The sequence below is a fragment of the Aulonocara sp. 'chitande type north' Nkhata Bay genome, linkage group LG11 (genome assembly GCF_057382095.1).
Source record: "Aulonocara sp. 'chitande type north' Nkhata Bay isolate Kocher_YH1m ecotype deep benthic linkage group LG11, A_spYH_male_GT1.1, whole genome shotgun sequence".
Lineage (NCBI taxonomy): Eukaryota > Metazoa > Chordata > Actinopteri > Cichliformes > Cichlidae > Aulonocara > Aulonocara sp. 'chitande type north' Nkhata Bay.
Genome location: NC_141354.1, coordinates 828474 through 852229, shown reverse-complemented (window position 1 = coordinate 852229; position 23756 = coordinate 828474). Strand labels below are relative to the sequence as shown.

The window sequence follows — 23756 nt, the reverse complement described above, 5'->3', positions numbered from 1 at the left end:
AGAGAGAGAGAGAGAGAACGATTACTAGGGGAGCCAAAGGGAGTATTTGTCATATAGTACTTTATCAATTATGGTCCGGGTAACTTCTGTAACGCTTGAGTCAATTTCTAGCAGTGCGGTCTCTATATTACGGGCATCTCGGAGTTCAAAGAGATATGCTTGGGCCACACCTCTGACTTGAGCCGCTGGTGGTGAAAAACCCTCTAACCGCAAAATTTGTAATAATGTGTTGGTGAAATGTCCATTCCATAATCTTGTGCAGAGTTCATCATAGTACTTGAAAAAGTAATATTTTTCCAGTGGGAAAAGACATGAATGTCGTCTTTGTGAGGGATGTGACACCTCACATCCCTGACAGACATCTTGTCTGTGTTTCTGGAGCAAGGAGTTAACGAGGTACTTTACAGTCAATTTTATAAGTTCAAACACAGCAGTAGGGAGTAGAGTCGCGGCCTCATCGTTGTCCGCGGGCGAAGGCTCATTGTCTTCAGACTCTCGGAAAAGAGCCCGGCACACAGGGTCGCCCAAGGCCCACAGCGATGCACCGGAGATTGCGGTGCTTGAGGGGGTCTGCTCCGGTGATTGCCACCCGAGAGCAGCTAGTTGTGGGTGGCTGGGCGAGTTCCATCCTTGAGGTGATGAGGGCGGGGGTGGAGGCATAGCGGCCAGAGACGCTGAGGCCTGATGCGGGCTCTCCATCAACGGACTCGATGGCGGAGTAGCCAGATCGATTGGCGGAGTGGGTGGCGGCGTAGAAGCAGCTGATGGTCGGAGGGATGATGGAGATAGAGCGCTGAGGGTTCCAAAGCTGTGGTGAGTCATGGTTGTTTTAAGTTGTGGATGAGAGAGCGGTTTTTAAGGGTTAGGATTAGGAGGAGGCAGGGGTAAGGGGGACCGGATGTGGGGCTGGGGTTATGTAGAGCGTGGCGGGTTATTTCCAACCATGACCAGCTCAGTTGTACTTTTACTCATTTTGAACAGGTTTAAGATTGTCGCATTGTTCTCGGCCATCATCTTGAGCCAGTCCTGAGTCGGAATCCGAAGCAATGTGCTGAAAACCCCGGATTGGGTGTTTGTAAGGTCCAACACAAAATCATCTGTGCAAGCTCGATCGCATGCTTGTCGACTAGCTCTACATATCCATCTGCAAAATAGAGTGCTCTTGGTCTCCCACTGGGTGTATGTGACGGTTTTGCTCACCGTGTTTTCAGTCCGGAGTGGTTTGTGTTCTTGGGTGAATCGGGGGAACGAGTAGGCCTCTTTGAAAACCCGATGCGTCTGTGTTTGCTGGTCTCTGGTTCGCGGTTGCTGCGAGCTTGTTTCCCGCACGCTTCTCTCTATTTCAGGGGTGGTAATGAGCGTAATAACAGCCCAGTCAGAGCAAGTAAAAGCGATCCGCGGTGTTAGCGGACCAAAACTTTCACCCACTTTGAGCTGATAGAAAAAGATTTCACTCTCTGGGAGGCTGAAGGCATAACCCCAAAACCCGCCATTGTTGAGGCTGAATCTTTGCTTCAAACGGCTGGCCGCTGGTGTTGACTGCACTCTGCAGAGATGTAGTCGTCTGAGTTCTGACGGCGTACCGGAGGCCCTGTAGCTAGTTACAGGCGTTTGAGAGAGCACAGTTAGGTTGGTAGGTCTGGAGGCCATGTTTCTTTGCGAAGAAAAGAGAAAACGCTTGTTTTTTCTGAGAGAGAAAAAAAAAGAGTTAAATTTAAGCTGAAATGTTAGATTATTTATCCTGAATGCCAGTAAGAGAATAAACTTATCGCTGAGAAGGTAAATCGGACCTGGAGCGGATTGGCTAACCGGGGTGCGAAGGGAGCGGCGCGATTGTTATGTGATTGGCAGCGGGGCGAAGTGAGGCGGAGTTGGTATCCGGCGCAAATTTCGAATGAGGTAAGCAGCGCATTGGGGAGCAGAGCGGGGAGCGAACAAGCAGGAAAAAATTGTGCTCTGCAAGAAGTTGTGGATCGGAGATTAAGAGCGAGGTAGAACTTAGACTCTGCGTTGAATTTTAGAGGTTGCTAGTAAGAGGGAAGTTTTTGAAGAAAAAAGACTAAGGACTTTTCCCCCTGTTTTGAATATAAGGTTTTGGAAACAGAGGGGTACCTAACAAGTTATTCTAGGGTTTTGGAGAAAACGCGGAGGATTTTTTAAAGGAGTTTTGCCTTTTGCTCGGTGGAGGATCGGTGGGCGGGAGCCACGGGGCGCTGAATTTGAGAAAAAAGACTAAGGATTTTTTCAGGATTTCCCCTGTTATCGAATATAAGGTTTTGGGAATAGAGGGGGTACCCTAACAAGTTATTCTAGGGTTTTTGGAGAAAACGCGGAGGGTTTTTTAAGGAGTTTTCCCTGCTTATGTTTCTAAGGATTAGGTTAAGGGGGCTGCGGGGATCGCGAGAGTTTTTTTCTGAGTATGAGTTTTATTCTAAATCTACAAATGCATATAAATTGAAATAAAGTTTTCCCCCAAGGCATGCAGCCTGTATTTGTGGCCATACTGAACGTTACAAAAGCACAAGTTTAACTAAACAATTTTAATATGGTTTAATACATTTTTAAACACATGAGCACGGAGCTCGAGAGAGCACGGTCCGGGGGCGCGCCCAGGCACTGACCCGCCACCAGATGGCGTTTTTTGAGCATAAAAAATAAAAAAATTTTGATGGGTTAAAAAAATAAAAGAATGCTCTTTGATATATAAGAAAGTATCTAAATAATCAATTAGTTGTTTTTAGGGGGGGGGAAAGCAATGAGCTATGAACTAGCATATTTTTATGAATATCATATTTTTTATGAATATCATATTTTTATGAATATCATAATTTTATTACTTCCTACTTCCTGACCTCATGAATAATTTATTGGGGGTCATAAATCAATTAGGGGGCCATATATCACTCAGTTTGACATAAGGGGTATAATATCACTCTCTACTGACCTGCCGAAAAGGTCTGCGCGACTGTGTAAAATGTCTGTGTAAATGTTTGTGTTTTCTGTGTGTTGAGAGTGAATTGATTTAAACAGCACAATACGCTGCTGAATCACTCTCATTGTTATTGTCATTTTATTTCCTGTTAGTAGCTGAAGTACTGGTGACAAAAGAGAAAGGTTGAGTTCAGCCTCATAAAATTGACACCGCTCCAGAATAGCTGGAGTTGAAGGGCGTGTCAATAACCACTCTTAAGTCTAATACCAGAGAAGGCTCTGCAGTTCTGTTTTAATGGGTAATCAGCCCACTAAGTTTACTGTTGACGAACAGTGGTTAGAGGAAAAAATGTCCATGCACCGGACAAATTAGTGTGCAAAGATTGGAAACAGACCCCAACGAATAGATATAAATATAAGAAGTACAAAAATAAAATAAACAAAGAGAAAATTACATTAGAACTTATTTTTAACGTATTGAAACTAATAATAGGAAGGATAACAACCTGTAAACTGATATTAACAATGAAACATAGTTGGCATGACGACCATGCCCAGAATGTATAAAATGAATAAAAGGAAAAAATTCACACGATAACCTTTTAAATAAAATAGAGAGATGCATAAGGTACATTAAGGCCGTGTCATTGTTCAGCCAAGGAAAGTGTGTGAAAAGGTAAATGTCTCCAGCTTGGGAAAGGGTGAAACTGCAGATCACCCGAAGCCCTTGATGGATACAAAATAAAATATAAAATATATAGTAATAAACTGCTTGGTTCGACATGCAACAGAGAGAATGAATGTGACTGAAGGTTTGATCTGAGATGAGGCAAACAGAAGACCAGTCTAAAAAGTAGGCACAAACCTGTTCAGAGAAAAAGCAAATTTGTACAGATTGGATGAATTCTAAATTATCTGTTTGCTGAGTAAGATGATCCTAACTATTAATTTGGCTCAGTAGTAGTGTGGTGATATACACTAATAAAATATTGTAATATACTATTGTTATTATATAGAAAGAAAAAGATGATGATAATAATGATATAATATTAAATGGTAAATGTCCTGCATTTGTATAGCGCTTTTCTAGTCCTTAAGGACCCCAAAGCGCTTCACACTACATTCAGTCATTCACCCATCCACACACACATTCACACACTGGTCATGGCAAGTTACATTGTAGCCACAGCTGCCCTGGGGCGCACTGACAGAGGCGAGGCTGCCGGACACTTCTTAATAAGAAGACGTATCCTAGTCAGTTATGATGTGAGAAGCATTTGAAAGTCCTGGAGTGGCCTAGCCAGTCTCCAGACCTCAACCCCATAGAAAATCTGTGGCGGGAGTTGAAAGTCCGCGTTGCTCAGCGACAGCCCCAAAATATCACTGCTCTCGAGAAGATCTGCATGGAGGAATGGGCCAAAATACCAGCTACTGTGTGTGCAAACCTGGTAAAGTAAACGTTTGACCTCTGTTATTGCCAACAAAGGTTATGTTACAAAGTATTGAGTCGTATTTTTGTTACTGGCCAAATACTTATTTTCCACCCTAATTTACGAATAAATTCTTTACAAATCCTACCATGTGAATTCATGGATTTTTCTTTCACATTCTGTCTCTCACAGTTGAAGTGTACCTCTGGTGCAAATTACTGACCTGTGTCATCATTTTAGGTGGGGGAACTTGCACAATCGGTGGCTGACTAAATACTTTTTTGCCCCACTGTAACTGTTTAAAGGCACTACTATCCTCGGAAACGTAAAATGATTGGCTAGAATCTAAAGTGTATCACAGCTCAGGAAAAAAAAGCACCGAAATAAAGCACCAAAATGTGCGCTGCTTTTCGGTCTGGTTACTACCGTTTATGTCAGAACCGGTGCCATCATGGCACCGGACACCGGTACCCATCCCTAGTCGCACAGCAGTTCAAAACAATATCCCTATTTTCTACTAAAGTTGTCTCTCTAACAGATTTATCCATTGGTTCACTTGTATCAATTAATGCATCTTTTCACTGAGGTCTGATTCAAACTTTCTTACTTCTGATTCTTTCCAAAAATAATTTCACATGTAACAATTTATATATGTGTGTTTTCTATTTTTATTTACCTCTTTGTTGTGATCTGGTGGACATCTCTAAACACCATCATGAGTTCCGGCTTCAATTTCAACCCAATTATACTCCTCTGGGCTTCACCTTCCCACTGGCCCCTGTGCCCTTCTCAAAGTGTCCTTTGTTGTCTTAAATCTCCAGCAAACACAGTCTGTTTCTTCTCCATTTCTTTTCAGTATTTTCCTTTTAGATTAAGTCCCAGCCAGGCAAATCATTTTACGTTTCCGAGGATAGTAGGCGGGCCCAGGTACGTACGTTCTTTTATGCAGAGCTACAGATTAAAAATGTCCAAGGCGAAGCGGTCAAAAGTCTGGCTGTACTTCACAGCAAAATATGCAAACTCAGCAGCCTGCAACAAGTGCTTTAAGCTGATACTGTGATACTGTCAAAGGAGGTAACACCTCAAATCCGATGAAACACCTGGCGACGCATAGCGTTTTTTTTAAAGCCCAGAAATGCGCCGTATTTGATAGCTTGCTGCGAGACCTCACACCGAGCGCATCTACTACCCCCAAAAACATGAAGAGGAGAGTCCTGGCCCCTAGCCCTGCCAGTGTAGCAGAAATGATGAGGATGATGATGGCAGCAGCAGCCGCTCTTCTCTGCGTGAGTAGCTTCATGTTGTTCGAGTGTAATTTACGTTGAGTAGGCTAACCACGTTATTACATTAATGCATGTAAGGTGAACTAGCAAACATCATCATAGCTACATGCGGCTGTCCTCTTGTTTGATGGCAGATACTCCCTTCACCCTGGCCAAAAAGGCTAAAATGACCAAAGAAAAAGTGGAAAACAGTTAAACATGAGAGGTTTAGGACAAAGTTTGTGTTTTTTCCATTGTTTAAGCCCTGCTTCCAGCCAAGAGTGATACCATATATGCCCCATAGCTGCAGAAAAGGCTAACATTGTTATCTTTTTACAAAAAACAGCTGAACATGAGAGGTTTTTGGACCAATTTTGTGTTCTCCATTCTTTAAGCACCGGTTTGAGCACCGTTTGAGCACCGGCACCGTTTCAAAAGTACCGATTTGGCACCGGTATCGGATAAAACCTAAACGATACCCATCCCTATGTGCGACGCTTCTCAAGTCTCTTGCAGATTAAAACCAGGCAATAAGGTCCATGCCAAGTACTCCTAACGACGCCAACAGTTTGCAAAATCGCTGAGAGGCCCTTTTGGATCCACCAGAGCCATTGCAAAAAAGGTGGAAGTGAGTGACAGCATAACCTAAAAGACACCACCACCCCGACTCTTTGGACAACCAGCAAGCCCTGGTCACATGACCTCAGGGACCTGCTGGGAATGTATGGATGTAAAAGTTCACTTATATATGTTGGTGCTTATCCATGCAGAGCCCTGAAAGTCATGTCAAAACCTTAAAGTGGATTCTGAATTTAACGGGGAGCCAGTGCAGCTGAATCAGCAGGGGTGTGACATGGGAGTACTTGGAGGACTTGGACAGAAGCGTTGCAGCAGCATTTTGAACAAGTTGCAGATGCTCCAAAGAGGCTTTACATAAACAAGTAAACAAAGAATTACAATAATCCAGACGAGATGAAACAAATGCATGAATGGCAATTTCTAATTTGGAGCGCGATACAATGGGACTCAGCTTAGCAATGTTTCTCAAGTGATATAAACAGGAGCGAACCAGAGATTTTACATGAGCATCCAAAGTCAGAGCTGAGTCAATAGTAACACCAAGGTTCCTGATAGACGGTTTGGCAAATGTAGCAAGTGGACCCAAGTTTTCCATAACACTAGGTACAAATTTTTTAGGAGCACAAACAAGGACTTCAGTCTTCTCCTCATTTAGTTGAAGAAAGTTTCCAGCCATCCAACCTCTAATGGAGTCTATGCACTTATGCAAAATCTGTAGCTTGGAAACATCATGGGGCTTAAAGGAGATATATAATTGAATATCATCTTTATAGCAGTGATACGAAATGTCCTTAAAAGTGCTCAATAAGTGTTGAAGAGGAAGTAAATACAGCAAGAACAATAAAGGCCCCAAAACTGAACCTTGTGGCACACCATAGGCAAGAAAAGTAGAAGAGGATCTGTACTTAGAGGTAGCCACAGAACAGGATCGTTCATGCAAATAGGATTCAAACCAGTCCAAAGCAGCCCCTGATATACCCACCCAGTGTCTCAGCCTATCTAGCAGAATATGATGGTCCACAGTATCAAAGGCGGAGGTCAGGTCCAACATCAATAGAACGGAGCATTCTCCTGCATCACATCTCATCAAAATGTCGTTGGAGACTCTAAGAAGTGTAGTTTCAGTAGAGTGAGCTCTACGAAAGCCAGATTGGAATTTATCCAGAATGCTGTATTCATCTAGAACAGCTATAAGCTGCTTAGCCACAACCTATTCTAAAATCCTAGCAATGAATGGTAATTTTGAAATCGGTCAGTAGCTACTAAGAAGAGAAGCATCAAGCTTAGGTTTTTTTTAACAGTGGATGAATGAAAATTGTTAGTTTACAATGAATGTTACTGATTATGTGGTAGTATTTTTGTGTTAATTGTTTTGTTTTTTGTTTTTGTTTGTTTGTTTTAATTCGGTGGGTGAATGACAGTATAGATTTGTGATATTAGAGCCTTACTGTGAGGCTTCAACTGGAATAAGTCTTCCCACCAAGGCTTGAGAGGCTGACTTGGAAACTCTGACCAGATAGAAGATGCACAGTGTCTTATTTGAAAGTAGCAGAACAAATGATACGAGGGCAAATCGTACAAAGAACAAAGTTCACTAAAGCTGAGAAAAATGTTATCTTTGAAGAAGTCATGAAAACATTTGATACCTTTTCTTGCCCATATACTGAAGGAGGAGTCCACCAGGGATGGGGGGAAGAGGTGGTTGTTGCAGACTGGGGTCAGAGCAGAAGCAGAGATAGAATTGAAGTGACGCCGGAATTGATACCATATTTTTAGAGAGCCAAAATATGGCTCTCTGTTGTCTGTGAATCGTAACAGGGAAACCGGAAGGGATGAAAATAATAGTGCTGGGAGTGAGGAAGAGAAACACGATTGAGCCTCAAGGCAACACCAAGTAGCTTGAGGATCATTCAGCCAATAGGTATACTTCTGAATGTTGGCTGCCCAATAATAAAAGATCAAGTTGGGCAGAGCAAGACCCCCACTGAGCTTACCCTGTTGTAGTGAGGTCATACTAATCCTGGGGGTCTTATTTGCCCATATAAATGATGAAATCATTCGATTCACAGATTTGAAAAAGGACTTAGGTAGAAACAATGGGATACACTGAAAAAGGTAGAGGAATTTAGGTAGAATATTCATTTTTATAATATTAATCCTGCCAAGAAGTGACACAGGAAGATTTGCCCACCTCTGAAAAGCCAACCTGACATAGGTCAGCAAAGGGTTAAGATTAGCTGTTCGCAAAGCTTTAAATGAACTGGTAATATACACTCCTAGATATCTAAAACCTGAGGAAGCTAAATGGAAATTAAAATCTGTCTGTCTAAGCTCCTTTGCAGCTGGGTTTATAGGAAATCATTCACTTTTTTGTATATTAATCTTGTACCCAGAGAAAGAGCCAAAACTCAGAAGTATTTCCATTATAGAGGATAAATAAATTGTTGGATTTGTAACATATACAGTGGGGCAAAAAAGTATTTAGTCAGCCACCGATTGTGCAAGTTCCCCCACTTAAAATGATGACAGAGGTCAGTAATTTGCACCAGAGGTACACTTCAACTGTGAGAGACAGAATGTGAAAAAAAAATCCATGAATTCACATGGTAGGATTTGTAAAGAATTTATTCGTAAATTAGGGTGGAAAATAAGTATTTGGTCACCTCAAACAAGGAAAATCTCTGGCTCTCACAGACCTGTAACGTCTTCTGTAAGAAGCTTTTCTGTCCCCCACTTGTTACCTGTATGAATGGCACCTGTTTGAACTCATCATCTGTATAAAAGACACCTGTCCACAGCCTCAAACAGTCAGACTCCAAATGCCGCCATGGCCAAGACCAAAGAGCTTTCGAAGGACACCAGGAAAAGTATTGTAGACCTGCACCAGACTGGGAAGAGTGAATCTACAATAGGCAAGCAGCTTGGTGTGAAAAAATCAACTGTGGGAGCAATCATCAGAAAATGGAAGACATACAAGACCACTGATAATCTCCCTCGATCTGGGGCTCCACGCAAGATCTCATCCCGTGGGGTCAAAATGATCATGAGAACGGTGAGCAAAGATCCCAGAACCACACGGGGGGACCTGGTGAATGACCTGCAGAGAGCTGGGGCCAAAGTAACAAAGGTCACCATCAGTAACACACTACAACGGCAGGGAATCAAATCCCGCAGTGCCAGACGTGTTCCGCTGCTGAAGCCAGTGCATGTCCAGGCCCGTCTGAAGTTTGCCAGAGAGCACATGGATGATACAGCAGAGGATTGGGAGAATGTCATGTGGTCAGACGAAACCAAAGTAGAACTTTTTGGTATAAACTCAACTCGTCGTGTTTGGAGGAAGAAGAATACTGAGTTGCATCCCAAGAACACCATACCTACTGTGAAGCATGGGGGTGGAAACATCATGCTATGGGGCTGTTTTTCTGCCAAGGGGACAGGACGACTGATCCGTGTTAAGGACAGAATGAATGGGGCCATGTATCGTGAGATTTTGAGCCAAAACCTCCTTCCATCAGTGAGAACTTTGAAGATGAAACGAGGCTGGGTCTTGCAACATGAAAATGATCCAAAACACACCACCCGGGCAACAAAGGAGTGGCTCCGTAAGAAGCATTTGAAAGTCCTGGAGTGGCCTAGCCAGTCTCCAGACCTCAACCCCATAGAAAATCTGTGGCGGGGGTTGAAAGTCCGTGTTGCTCGGCGACAGCCCCAGAACATCACTGCTCTCGAGAAGATCTGCATGGAGGAATGGGCCAAAATACCAGCTACTGTGTGTGCAAACCTGGTAAAGACCTATAGTAAACGTTTGACCTCTGTTATTGCCAACAAAGGTTATGTTACAAAGTATTGAGTTGTATTTTTGTTATTGACCAAATACTTTTTTTCCACCCTGATTTACGAATAAATTCTTTACAAATCCTACCATGTGGATTCATGGATTTTTTTTTCCACATTCTGTCTCTCACAGTTGAAGTGTACCTCTGGTGCAAATTACTGACCTCTGTCATCATTTTAGGTGGGGGAACTTGCACAATCGGTGGCTGACTAAATACTTTTTTGCCCCACTGTAGTAATAAGTCATCTGCATACAGAGCAACCCTATATTCCGTACCACCACGAATAACCCCTTGAAACAGAGGCGAGGTTCTGAGAGTCACAGAAAGAGGCTCTATTGCTAAAGTGAAAAGTAAAGGTGAGAGTGGGCAGCCTTGACGTGTACCACGTGATAGAGTAAAATACTCAGAATTCACATTATTAGTACAAACAGATGCCAGTGGCGTAGTATATAAAAGATGAATCCAAGATATAAAACTGTCACCAAAACCAAATTTCCTCAAGACTGCAAAAAGATACTCCCATTCCACTCGATCAAATGCTTTTTCAGCATCCAATGAGATCACCACCTCAGGGACAGTGCTATGATTTTTGGAATATATTATATTAAGAAGGGACCGTATATTAAAAAAGGAATGTCTTCCTTTAATAAAGCCTGTCTGTTCGTCTGATATAATAGAAGGGAGAACTCTTTCCAAACGGGTTGCTAGCAGTTTGGATAAGATTTTAAAGTCTACATTAAGAAGGCTTATTGGTCGATAGGAGCCACAACAGGTAGGATCCTTTCCTTCTTTATGCAGTAATGAGACAGAAGCCTGTCTTAGTGTCTGAGGGAGAGAGCCGCATTTCAGTGACTCCTCAAAAGCCGACAGCAGCAAAGGGACCAGTTTTAAGTGGAATTTTTTATAAAATTCGGCAGGGAACCCATCGGGACCAGGGGACTTTCCAGACTGTAAGGATGTGATTGATGATATGACCTCATCCAAAGTGAGCGGTGCATCAATTTCTGCTGCTGTTGAGGTTGTAATTGTAGGGGTATCCAATTTGTTAAGAAACTGGTTCATATCTATAGAATTAGAGGGGAACTCTGATGTATACAGAGAACTATAAAATGACTTAAAAATTGAGTTGATTTCCGTTGGATCAGAAGTCAAAGTTCCCGATTCATTTCTAATTTGCAATATTTGGCGAGATGCCGATTGGTGACGTAGCTGGTGGGCTAGCAGACGAGAGGCTTTATCACCATGTTCATAATAGTTGCCACGGGACCGTAATAACAATTGCTCTGCATCATGGGTCGACAGGAGACTGAACTCCGATTGCAGGTTAAGACGCTGCTTATATATTTCAGGTGAGGGAGTTTGAGCGTATTGCCGATCTAGAGCTTGAATTTTGGCAGAAAGTTCATTTTGCTTAGCTTTCTTAGATTTAGATAGGTGAGATAAATAGGAAATTATTTGGCCCCTGAGGTATGCTTTAAGAGTTTCCCATAGTAGAGAATTTGAGATGTCCTCAGACTCATTTGTAGTTAAGAAGTTATCAATTGCAGATAAGATATAGTCACAGAAAGCTGAATCAGACAAAAGAAGAGAGTTCAACCTCCATGGGTGCTGAGGTCTATAGCCAGGAGACAAAGCCATATCCAGGATTAATGGAGCATGATCAGATATAACAATCGGAAGATATTCAGAGTTGCAAACTTTAGAAGCCATTTATAAAAAAGTAATAGATCCGAGAATATGTGTGATGAACATTTGAAAAAAAGGAATATTCTCTGGCTTGGGGATTAAAAAATCTCCAAGGATCAATGTATCCATTTTGGGTCATAAAGTGTGAGAAAGCCCTGGACATAGCAGATCATGCTTTAGAGCCAGTGGCAGATTTGTCTAAAGCTGGGTCAATAACGCAGTTTAAATCACCTCCGAATATTAGGAGGTGTGTATTTAGGTCAGGAATCATCCTCAAAAGATTATTAGCAAACAGAGTGTTGTCAAAGTTTGGGGCATAGACGTTCACTAAAACAACTGGGTTATTCATGAGGGTCCCTACTACAATTAGATATCACCCATTTTTCTCAGCAATCAATTTAGTGAGAGAAAAATGTATTTTATTCCTAATTAAAATTGCCACTCCTCTGGCTCGAATATCAAAGTTTGAGTGAAACATATGACCTATCCATGGAGGTTTAAGTCTTTTATGATCTTTGGCTCGCAAATGAGTCTCCTGGAGAAAAGCTACATCTGCACTGAGATGTTTTATGTGGCTGAGAACCCGAGATCTCTTTACCGGACCATTCAAGCCTTTCACATTCCAAGACAAGAATCTAATAGTACTATTGTTAGTGCTATAACTAGCCATATATATGTTTTACTGAAATCTGGTGACAATAACAAGTTGACCGTACATGGGAGGGGACAAGAGAAAATAAAACAAAACAAAACAAAACAAAAAAACACAAACCCACATACAACCAAAGCAAACAAACACAGGAACAATATCTTGGGGCCATAGTTCCCCCCACCCACTAGGTCCCCTTTCTGAACTAAGGTGACCGCAGTATATTCCCAACAGCTTCAACCTCCTAGCCCAAACTCCTGCTACATAGAAACTCCATATAACCTAACTTTGAAGTGCTAAGTGTATGTCCCAGTATAAGTCGAACCTTCTAGGGATCAGTGAACATAAATTCAAAATATTACAAAAGAAACATAAGAACCAAGTGTTAGAACGGTGACAACTAGTATTCCATGAAGTAACAGAAACATGTAGTGCTTGCCTGCCTTCTCTGCAATCGTCCGATTGCCTGCAAGTCAACAAGGATTCAAGTCACTTTACTCGCAGCTGTCAGTCACTGTGGCCTTTGAGCTTCAGCCTCGTTCCTCAAGCCTTGCACGAACTTATCGGCCTCTGAAGCAGACGTAAACCACTTTTTCTCCCCTGCGGGAAGAACGATGCGCAGTTTAGCCGGGAAGAGGAGCGCAGGTTTAAATCCCCGCTTATAAAGTTCAGACATCGCGTCTTTATACTCAGCTCGGACTGAGAACCTTCACAGACACTTAGCTCGGTTCTTCACCACCTCCGGGCTGTAATCTTCATATAGCCGGATCCTATGGCCGTTGTAGCTGAGCTCGCCTTTCTTATGAGCTTCCCGGATTATAAGATCTTTTATTTGGTACCGGTGAAATCGCAGAATGACCGGCCGTGGTTTCGTCGATTTCGGAACTGGACTCCGGTGCGCCCTGTCCAGCTCGGGCGGCGAGGGAAGTATCTGCATTCCGAAAACATCGACGAGGAGCTGAGAAAAGAAAGCTGTCGGGCGTGGGCCTTCAATGTCCTCAGGTAGTCCTACAAGTCGTATATTCTGCCTCCTGCTGCGACCTTCCAAGTCTGCCACCTTGGATTTTAGCCAGTTGTTGTCTTTGCGAAGCGTAGAGCATTCGGACTCTAATTGGTCCAGACGTTGGTCAAATTCAGTGTATGTCGATTCCAAAGAATCAATGCGTTGACCGTGGTCCTTCACTGCAGACTGCACAGTGTCTAACTTAGAGGACAAGTCCTGAAAGGATGACTTGAAGTCCGCTAGCAATGCAGCTCTATGCTCCTCGAGCATTAAGCTAATCTCGGCTGCAGTTACAGGCGCCGCAAGTGTCGAGGTTTCTCGGTCTTGTTTGCCCCTTGACTTGGACATTCTTTAAATCTTCGGTAATCGACAAAGGCAAAAGACATTCAAAACTGGGAATCAAAATCTCAAAGAAGTAGGTTCGTTAGGTAAATGCTGAGCCATGTAGCAGAGCGGACCTAAAACACGTCTACCCAGTAAACGCCATTACCGGAAGTCTCCCTCTAATGATTACTTCTTATTGAAATTTATGTTGTTCAGTGCAGGGAAAGTGCTCACACCTCTACATTAGAGAAACCAAACAGCCACTTCATAAACGGACTGCACAACATACAGTGGGGCAAAAAAGTATTTAGTCAGCCACCGATTGTGCAAGTTCCCCCACCTAAAATGATGACAGAGGTCAGTAATTTGCACCAGAGGTACACTTCAACTGTGAGAGACAGAATGTGAAAAAAAAATCCATGAATCCACATGGTAGGATTTGTAAAGAATTTATTCGTAAATCAGGGTGGAAAATAAGTATTTGGTCAATGACAAAAATACAACTCAATACTTTGTAACATAACCTTTGTTGGCAATAACAGAGGTCAAACGTTTACTATAGGTCTTTACCAGGTTTGCACACACAGTAGCTGGTATTTTGGCCCATTCCTCCATGCAGATCGTCTCGAGAGCAGTGATGTTTTGGGGCTGTCGCCGAGCAACACGGACTTTGTGTGAATGTGTGTGTGAATGGGTGGATGACTGGATATCAGAATCAGAATCAGAATCAGAATACTTTATTGATCCCTGGGGGAAATTATTTTTTGTTACAGTGCTCCATTTTAAACCAACATTAAGACAAGACAGACAATACGCTAACTAAGAATAGTACAATATATACATATATATACATACATACATACATAAGTCACTTATAAATAAATAGTTGGAAAAGAAACATGTGTAGCTGTAGCAGCAAACAGTGTGTTAAGTGGATGCGTTGTACAGGGAGATGGCCACAGGCAGGAATGATTTCCTGTGTCGTTCAGTGGTGCTTTTCGGTAATCTCAGTCTCTCACTGAACGAGCTCCTGTGACTGACCAACATGTCATGGAGTGGGTGGGAGGTGTTATCCAACATTGTCTTTATCTTGGACAGCATCCGCCTCTCCGACACCACCTTGAGGGAGTCCAGCTCCATCCCCACAACATTGCTGGCCTTACGGATCAGTTTATTAAGTCTGTTGGCATCTGCGACCCTCAGCCTGCTCCCCCAGCATGCAACAGCATAGAGGATCGCACTGGCCACAACAGACTCATAGAAAATCCTCAGCATTTTCTGGCAGATGTTGAAGGACCTCAGTCGCCTCAAAAAATAGAGACGACTCTGGCCCTTCCTGTAAAGTGCTGTGGTGTTTTTAGCCCAGTCCAGTTTATTGTCAATGTGTACTCCAAGGTATTTATAGTCCTCCACAATGTCAACACTGACCCCCTGGATTGAAACAGGGGTCAAGTGTTTCCTGGTCTTCCTGAAGTCCACGATCAGTTCCTTGGTCTTTGCCACGTTGAGCTGCAGATGATTCTGCTCACACCACGTGACAAAGGAGTCGACCACAGCCCGGTACTCTGTCTCATCATCCCTGCTGATGCATCCAACCACCGCAGAGTCATCAGAAAACTTCTGAAGATGGCAGGTCTCTGTGCAGTGGCTGAAGTCTGTGGTGTAGAGGGTGAAGAGGAAGGGGGAGAGGACAGTCCCCTGTGGTGCCCCTGTGTTGCTAATCACCTTGTCAGACACACACTGTGGGAGACGTACATATTGTGGTCTTCCTGTCAGGTAATCAACAAACCAGGACACCAGAGAAGCATCCACCTGCATCGCTGCTAACTTATCACCCAGGAGGGTCGGCCTGATGGTTTTGAAAGCACTGGAAAAGTCAAAAAACATGACCCTCACAGTGCTCATATGTAAAGCGCTTTGGGGTCCATAGGGACTAGTAAAGCGCTATATAAATACAGGCCATTTACTTTCAACTCCCGCCACAGATTTTCTATGGGGTTGAGGTCTGGAGACTGGCTAGGCCACTCCAGGACTTTCAAATGCTTCTTACGGAGCCACTCCTTTGTTGCCCGGGCGGTGTGTTTTGGATCATTGTCATGTTGCAAGACCCAGCCTCGTTTCATCTTCAAAGTTCTCACTGATGGAAGGAGGTTTTGGCTCAAAATCTCACGATACATGGCCCCATTCATTCTGTCCTTAACACGGATCAGTCGTCCTGTCCCCTTGGCAGAAAAACAGCCCCATAGCATGATGTTTCCACCCCCATGCTTCACAGTAGGTATGGTGTTCTTGGGATGCAACTCAGTATCCTTCTTCCTCCAAACACGACGAGTTGAGTTTATACCAAAAAGTTCTACTTTGGTTTCATCTGACCACATGACATTCTCCCAATCCTCTGCTGTATCATCCATGTGCTCTCTGGCAAACTTCAGACGGGCCTGGACATGCACTGGCTTCAGCAGCGGAACACGTCTGGCACTGCGGGATTTGATTCCCTGCCGTTGTAGTGTGTTACTGATGGTGACCTTTGTTACTTTGGTCCCAGCTCTCTGCAGGTCATTCACCAGGTCCCCCGTGTGGTTCTGGGATCTTTGCTCACCGTTCTCATGATCATTTTCACCCCACGGGATGAGATCTTGCGTGGAGCCCCAGATCGAGGGAGATTATCAGTGGTCTTGTATGTCTTCCATTTTCTGATGATCGCTCCCACAGTTGATTTTTTCACACCAAGCTGCTTGCCTATTGTAGATTCACTCTTCCCAGTCTGGTGCAGGTCTACAATACTACAATACAGGTCTACTGGTGTCCTTCGAAAGCTCTTTGGTAGTGATGGCCCGCTTGAAGCTGACGCTCCGGAGCATGTGTCGAAAAAAACAACACACTGGTTCAGAAGCACTGTGTCGAGGCTTGCTTCGTTTGGCAAAAGTCACGTGACCAGTGACGTCCGAAGCTTCATTACGCACGTAACTGCTTCGGTACCTGATTCAAACGGATATAAGGAAGTGAATCATCCACGGGATTCGTGGAGTGTGTTGATGGTGACAGATAGCGACGAGGTGATCATTCCACTGACAGATATGGAGCCAGCGAGGAAGAGAGGACATTCTGGCGTGTGGGAATATTTTGAGTTGATTTTGCTCAATTCATTTTATCTGCCGAAGTGCAAAACTTGAAATGTCCAAAATCATGTTTTCATAATGTAAATATCATTACAGCATATGACTTTAGGAACACTTCCATGTGAATTAAAGCTAATGAAGACTACAAAAATGTATTTGACACTATACGTACATTACATTGCTACACAGTTTAGAAAATCATTTTGTTTATTGTTTTTAGGTGATAGTCTGCAGGACCCAGGAATACCTGCATATCTACCAGCTTGCAGTGTGGTTCCTGCACTCCACAGCCTCTTCTGTTCCATGCAAGTGGATTTTCTCCAGGGCAGGAGAAACTATTTCTAAGAAAAGAAACAGACTCAGCCAGCGCACAGTAACACTAATCCTCTTTTTAAATGTAAATAACAAAAGGGCTACCTTACATAGATCATGTTTTTACTTTGCAAGTTCTTGATTAGGGGTGGGTTTTGATTATCGCTTTTCTGATTACAATCCATGCTAAATTGAATAAAGTGATATTGAGTCATTAAAATCCCGTGTCGATTTGTAAATTAACGTTATTATGCCTGAAACGCCAGCATCTCAGGTTAAACCTCACAACATGTCGTCAAACACCATACAGCTAAAACAGTAACTGGGAGCATGTTTACGGATTCTGCATACAAACGTAAACACAGAGCGCGGACCCGACGCGTCAGAATCAGATTTTGGTGTGTCGTTGGGTCCGCGCTGTGTTTGCCTCTTTTTTTTTCGCTGGCTTCTGCAGCTGCAGGTTTCATAACTCTCTGTTTACATCTCTAATTAAGTCTCACATGTGTCAGCTTTCTTTTAATAGATACGAAATTATGGATATATACTGTTAAATGATCAGAATTGTAATATTTCTGACTGAGGCAAAACTTTCCAGATTCCAATCAAATTGAATCGGATCCTGTATCGAATCAAAATGATTCTACAAATCAGTGACGATGCAGCCGTACTCAGCCCCCTAAGCATTTTCCCTTTCCAGTTCACAATCAATCCCACCCCTAGGTCAAAAATATGTATAGGAATTGGCCTAATCTAATATTTTGTATGAACCTGTCCAGCTGTCCAGTGATTAAACGACAAGTAGATGGAGGCAGGACTTCACAGCAGGGGCATACTCCATAATGTGCTGTGCATTCTCATATGTATATTATATATATTGCTCACTTATTGTATTTACCAACATCAAGGAGTTATGAGCAAAGAAAGGCCACACCATAGTGCATGTTTAAATAGGGAAAGTTTATTGATCAAAATGTATTACGCAGATACGCATTACATTTTTTTCAGCCCCCCAATCGAGAAAACAAAACCAATTACATGTTCAAAGCAACGGAACGGTGGCCCAATATCAGAGAGAACTCCACTCTTGAGTGAGCAGTGATAATTGAGCAGTCCGTTTTATTTTGCAGATTCAAGCTGCTCTTCAAAATTTTCACCACCAGATGTCACCGGAGAGGACTGTGTTGAAAAGCTTCGAGTAATGAACCGTTTTTCAATACAAGCTTCAGTGCTTCGGAAAGCTTCATTTGGCCATCACTACTCTTTGGTCTTGGCCATGGCGGAGTTTGGAGTCTGACTGTTTGAGGCTGTGGACAGGTGTCTTTTATACAGATGATGAGTTCAAACAGGTGCCATTCATACAGGTAACGAGTGGGGGACAGAAAAGCTTCTTACAGAAGACGTTACAGGTCTGTGAGAGCCAGAGATTTTCCTTGTTTGAGGTGACCAAATACTTATTTTCCACCCTAATTTACGAATAAATTCTTTACAAATCCTACCATGTGAATTCATGGATTTTTTTTTCACATTCTGTCTCTCACAGTTGAAGTGTACCTCTGGTGCAAATTACTGACCTCTGTCATCATTTTAAGTGGGGGAACTTGCACAATCGGTGGCTGACTAAATACTTTTTTGCCCCACTGTAAAAGAGACACCTCAATAGGACAGGCACTATCCCCTTTAGTCTTCTGTCTTGTACAAGAAGCAACTAATAGATTTTGAGCTTGTGGAAAAAGCAAGCAGATGGAGATTGTCCATTTACTGTTTTGTTTGTAAGTATGATGAGTTTAAAACAAATTCTGAAGTCAATTGGGATTCAATGTAAAGGGAAGTAAATGGATGTAAAGAGAATAAACTGTATGAAATGGTGACTGTGACAAAGGGTACATTTTTTAATTAGCCTGTAATACTTTAAGGTAGTATATTAATGTCATTCCATTCCATAAGTGAAAAATAAAAGAAACCACTGAGTTAGTTTCAGGATTGAAGTTTGAATGGCTGTCCTATCACTCTTTAGTAACATGTTGAGTTGAGTTTAATGGGGCCCTGCCTCAAATTTTTGAGCAAGATTTGCACTCTTCAGGGGTTAGCTGACAGCAGATATCAGCCAGAATGTTTCAGAATTCAAGGTGTTAAAAACAAGCAGTAAAATCTGTAATTTTAAAACTCACGGTCAGTGAAGGACAACAATGAAAAGTGTAACACGAGCATTTCTCTTACTGAATGTCTACAATTTGAAAGCAGTGTTTCAGTGCAGTTTTCTGGAGCAAATACCTGAGTGTAACTCATTTGGAAACACAAGAATAACAATTCCAAAAAAAGCCACTATTTTGAAACCTGCTGTACATGTGTGTACAAACATGTATGAACTTTCTCCTGGAATTTTGTGAGCAAATAGTGCACAGTAATTGCATTGCTGCCATCAACCAATAAAAAAAGATGCAAAAATGTTGTCCAGATGTTGCAAAAATGATACAATGGTCCATATACTTAATTTTTAATCATTAAAATTAATGACGAAGCAGTTAGATGCTCCATTGTTCATTTTACTGATTCTCACATAATAAATTCCCATAGCATTAGAATTTTGTCCAGAAAGATCTGCTGACAATTTAAATTTACCTTGACATTTGTTACTACTTAATGAATAAAGAAATTATAATTAATTATTATGTGACACAGCACCCATGGTAAAAAGAAATGGATCTTAAATTGAAATTGTGTTTTTCATTACAGCTCCATATAGTCGGCACAGATGGAGCGAGGTTACAGGAGCAAATGTCCCTTATTGTTTCCAATGCGTTTCTTTTTTTTCTTCTTACACTCTCCGTTATACCTTTATTTGTTTGAGAGATTAAATCGTTTGAGTGCAGTTTTCATGGCCTATGGAATAGCTGCTCTGAGGGGACTCCACCATCCGCTCACAATAAATGAAATGTGGCATGCCAATCTGTGGTTAGAGGCTCAGGTCATGATAAATGCCCTCATACATAAATTACCTAGTTGATTCACAGCTAATCATCCATACAGATGCACAGGGCACCACTGTCTTGTGATTTGTATTTCTGGTAAAATTGTGTGAAATAAGCTTGACATCCAACAATCAGACATATATAATCCAGCTGTATGCATGCGTGCAACACATCAAACCACATGTAAAAATGTATAATTGTGAAGTTATCCAGTGACTACTGGATATAACCATTAAACTAATTCTTTAATGGATGTATTCAGCAGATACTAATTAAAGTAACTAATATACCTTTAGACTTAAATTCTACTGCTTTTGGAACATTTCAGTGCAGTTATAATGTGCCTTGTCTGTGATACAAATGATCCTAATAACAAAAGAGTTCAGTGCCCAGTGAACATAGCCTCTTCCACTCCTCTTTCAAACCATCTGTATTCTATGTGCAGAATGTGAGCACTGGCAAAAGAGTCATCTTTATCCTTTAGATCAGGGGTCGGCAACCTTTCTGATGATGAGTGCCATCTAAAATTTCCTCAGAAGTCAATGTGCCATATGACTGCATTAGCAATACATTTAATAACGCTCTATATTAACAGTTACACACTGTATAGAACCACTTTATAGAATTATATTTGTTTGCAGATGTTGGCAGCTATCAGCGAATAGTTTTCAGCTATTTTGAAACATAAAACAGACACTTTTTTTCCATAACAAGAACTCCATAACAGCAAATGAACTGTACAACAGAAAATGCAACAATGATAAGAAAAATAAACTGGGCCAATATGGCATGTTTGTTAATACAGAGACACACATGTTAATGTGATCTCTGATCTCACACTCAGAGACACAGGTCTCCAAGTGTCCTGCATTACCTGTCCACTCTCACACATAGTGTCCGGCTACCTAACGGGTGGCTGTGGCTCAGGTAGAGCAGATCAGCTACTGATCAGAAGGTCGGTGGTTCGATTCTTGGCTTCCCCAGTCTGCATGTCAAGTATCGTTGGACAAGATACTAACCCCAAATTGCCCTCTGATGCGTTCATCGGAGTGTGAATGCGTATGAACACAGGTTAGTTTGCACTTGTGTATATAAGTGCTTGTATGAATAAGTGCTCGTATGAATGAGTGAATGAGGCATGTTGTATAGAGCGCTTTGAGTACTCCGGGAGAGTAAAAAAGTGCTATATAAGAATCAGTCCATTTACCATTTACTCTTTGTGTGAGAGAAAATCTGCTCACACAGATATGTACTGTATCTAGGTGCAGGATTCACCCGCACATCAAAACAGGAAAATCAGTGTTTTAGAGTCTCCACTCTAACAGACTCCAACACATCCCATTCACTTCTGCTAGAATTCAGTCACCTTTCCTTAATCTAAGAACGATCAACTAATTTGCATATCAGCTATTAACCCACCAAGTTGACAGGACAACAGAAATGCATGTTCAAAATATTATCACAAAAATAGTATTTCCCTCATACAGTAAATTACTTTTGCTGCATCAGTCAAGCAGAAAGCATCTCCTAATTTACTATATTAACAACTAAATTTATTGTCTGATCACTGGTTGGTCAAACCAGAATCTTTTTTTTCCCACAAAAGTTAAAATGTTGTCCTGTAACCTAGAGAGTTAATTGTCAGCATTGGATAAATTCAGCATTTGATAACAAGCTGATTTTCATTGCATGTGTGTGTTATTAAGCAGGTTTAATCTATGTCTGTGGAGCTGTATATCCAGCAGGGCATGTTCTTAAAGCTGCCTTTCCTACACATTTTTCTGCTATTATTTGATCATTTCTTAACTAATTTGCTATTAGTCCACTGGTCTTTGCATCACTTTTCATCACACTAAGTGACTTGGACAAGATGACAAACAGAATCTCATGCTTAAGATGCTGTCTAATCTTCATGAGCTCTCTTGTGTTTGTAAGTGTTAGTAAGGTTAACACATTTTCTGTTTGTGTGTGTGATTTTGTATATGTTTCTTTTTGCAGTGTTTCAGACTCCTTCACAATTTTCCCACTTAAAGCAGTTTCCTTTTTTCCCAGGATTGCTAACCCAAGACCACTGTCTACTCTATGATTATTATTTAATACTGTATTGATAGAACCAACTGATTCTGCAGCAGAGCATCCCCAGTCCCTGAGCTCCTGCTGCTGCACCCACAGGTATGTACAGCAAGCACTGATAGCTTTTTAGTTGGTGGGATTGCCTTGTGATCACCTTTACTAAATATCTACAATCAGTCTGATTATATCCTGTTTTTGTTTTTTGTTTTTTTTTTCAATGTTGAAATTAAAATCTAGTAGCCTTCTCATTTCTTTGTGTTTTGTGCTGTTTTACAGGCCCACAAGGGAGGATGGCTCCGAGGCAGATGAGGGACGGGTCCCAGGACGGTCCATCGGCGCTGGAGCTGGCCATCCTGGTATCCCTGAAGAGTCCACACCAGTCTCCAACGGAGCATTTCCTCCTCAGCCTTGTTCCTGCTCTGGAGAGCAGCTGGTCCTTTTTATTCCTGTCTCTCTGTAAATACTTATGTTTTACATATTTATGTTTAATGTTTTTCTGTTTGAGAATTTTAATATTATTTCAAAAAAATTTTTATAATGACTAATGTCTCAGTTCTACTACACAGCAAATGTTGGCACACGACTTGTCACATGTAGAATTTATTTCATATTATACTAATGACAAAATATACTAATACAGTGGGATGCAAAAGTTTGGGCAACCTTGTTAATAGACATTATTTTCCTGTATAAATCGTTGGTTGTTACAATAAAAAATGTCAGTTAAATATATCATACAGGAGACTCACACAGTGATATTTGAGAAGTGAAAAGAAGTTTACTGGATTTACAAAAAGTGTCCAATAATTGTTTAAACAAAATCAAGCAGGTGCATAAATTTGGGCACCACAAAAAAGAAATGAAATAAATATTTAGTGTATATCAATGTGTGTGTCTCCTAAATTATATATGGGGTGCCTTTGTCTGGACGTGCTTCCCATCCAGAGCTGCACAGCACAGAGGAAAGTTCCAGTGCTCCTGGAATCCCTCTGTGATGGACCGCCAGTCTCCAGGTGAAGGCACAGCCATGAAGTCGTCCACCAGACAGTCCCAGATGGCCGTCGCTACCTGGGGGATGATCTGACACACCGACTCTGAAACTGAACGCTTGGTGAAGGAGTCCCCGGTGACAAGGAACCTGGACAAAATTGTTCAAAATCAGTATTATGTGTACTGCAGTTAGAAAATACATTATTCAAATTCCAAAATACTTTTGTGATGTCAGATTTAAGTCACAAAACTTAAATCTTACATAAAACATTTTGTAATTATAAGGATAATTACAAAATGTATATTAGATAATATCTAAAACAGTTGTGTTTTGTTTTAACTTTAACATATCATAATTTGATTGGTAGCAACTTTCACAACTACAGTGAGCCAATCACTCATAATTCCTAAACATGTCAATCAGGTAGGAATGAAGTGAGACATTAATAGAAATAAAGAGTTGTATGTTGACATGTAGCCCTTTCCTTGCTTAAATCATTAAGCAAGGAATGTGTGTGTGAATGGGTGAATGACTGAATGTAGTGTGAAGCGCTTTGGGGTCCTTACGGACTAGAAAAGCGCTATACAAATGC

General features: G+C 41.7%; 1 long non-coding RNA gene across 1 annotated transcript in view; it reads left to right on the top strand.

Annotated features, from left to right (window-relative positions):
• Window positions 1-23190, top strand: part of LOC147318283 (uncharacterized) — a 28955-nt gene extending 5765 nt beyond the window's left edge. The window contains exons 2-3 of the long non-coding RNA XR_015131365.1: window positions 22212-22272; window positions 22450-23190. This is a non-coding gene — a long non-coding RNA (uncharacterized LOC147318283). The remainder of the gene's footprint in view (window positions 1-22211; window positions 22273-22449) is intronic.
• The last annotated feature ends 566 nt before the right edge of the window (window positions 23191-23756 follow it).